The sequence below is a fragment of the Octodon degus genome, unplaced genomic scaffold, assembly GCF_000260255.1.
Source record: "Octodon degus isolate 3935 unplaced genomic scaffold, OctDeg1.0 scaffold00010, whole genome shotgun sequence".
NCBI classification, from domain to species: domain Eukaryota; kingdom Metazoa; phylum Chordata; class Mammalia; order Rodentia; family Octodontidae; genus Octodon; species Octodon degus.
Window position 1 is genome coordinate 9,781,927 of NW_004524586.1, and position 1,688 is coordinate 9,783,614.

A 1,688-nucleotide genomic window follows, 5' to 3' on the forward strand; every position below is an offset into this window, starting at 1 on the left:
CATAGCGCCCAATCGGATCCCCAGAGGGCAGACCCGGGCCAACTAGCCAGAAGAATGAAATCCCGTGCAAGGGACCGTACCTCACAATAGCGGGGGACCCACGCACCACGCGGCGCCGGCGGGGCTCCACCGCGTGCGCCAACGCGAATTAGGGGCGACCACAAAATTCCTGCCCAGCTCCGGCCATAAATGGCTTTCCAAACCTCGACCACCCGTAGCCCTTGCCTTTCTACCTGCACAAAACGAAAACGCGCCCTGAACGGGAGCAGCGGGCGTGAACACTAGGTCCCTGCACAGAGTCCCTAAAGGTTATTTTCTTCTGTGACACCAAAATCCTGGAGGCGGGGTGAAAATGGAAAAGTCGTTATCAACAACCAGCTGCCCCCAGGCCCCCCAAAAGCCGACCTCGAGTACTTAGCATCCAAACCAGATCCCTCCCGGCCAGGGAACGGCCATCCCTTCGCACACTTTTGGGTCAAGGCTCCCTTTGCGCAGCGGGTAGTGGTATTAGCCACTCTCTATTACTAAATGAGTATGCGCCGCCACCCCAGAGAACAGCTACATCTCCTCGCAGCATCGGTTCAAAGCCTCAGAGTGCACTACAATCTCATTTTACCCCCAGAAGTTCTCCGGGGTGTGGGTTCTTTGTACCCTGTGGACTTTTTAGGGTCACGTGGACCCCACACACCGGCCTAAAGGCTACGCCATTACTTGCGGTGTTTCAGGAGCTCACTCTTGTTAGGGCCCTGCACGTGGTCCCCTAAGCGTCCTGGACCTGAAGGCCCAGAGAGCTCTGGGGTGTTTGTTCGCCCACCGCCAAGGCTGCGATTCGCGAAAAAACAGCCAGTGGGGGGGGGGGTGATGGAGGGGGAGTAGGGGTGCCTTGGTCTGAGTTGACGGTAACTTCTAGGGTAATTCCAAGAGGAGCCTGCGACCGTCTGGACTGCGATTTTCCAACAGGGCTCCCTGATCCATCGCTGCGTCTGCACCCGGCCGCGGGGAGCTGGGGAGCGCCGGGCTGGGTGAGCCATAGGAGGCAACGCGTGTGGTTCCTGCAACGCCTCGCAGCCACGCGGGCAGTTTATAGACGAGAGCAGAAGCCCATTCTTGAGGGCCAAGTCTTTCTAACCTCTAAGCCCGTGAACTCCTTTGCCCTTCGGCTGTCCCCCCAAGTGGTCGCGCAGCCACACACCATCCGGAGACAGAGAGGCCAAGAACCCGCGGAAGGCGGCGAGGCCCGTGGTCCCCGACAGCGCCCACTGACCTTGGGTGGCCGGTGGGGTAGGGCTCTTTCCCTAACCGGGCGCACTGAACATGCTGCTTGGATCTTCAAATCTACATTCTTTCGGGCTATAAAATATGTTCTCGTATTTTTTCCTGATTTCCCATTAAACCCTTTGCCTAACTAAACTCCCATCCAACGGGATTTATTTCGTCCCTGGGGAGATAAATCAGGGGGCAAATTTACAACCAGGGAGGCACCTGCCGCGCTAATGGGCCCTTCATGGAGTGCGCCGCCCGCGGGGCGCGCGCAGACGGGCGGGGCGCTGGCCAATGGCCGGGCCGCCGGTGCCCGCAGCCAATCAGTGCGCGCGCCGCGCCCGGGCCCCGCGGTTATCAGCGCTTCTGTCCCGCGCGGCGCCGCTCCGACCGGCCCCCGGGTAGTCTCTGCCGCCCGAAGCTTCGCG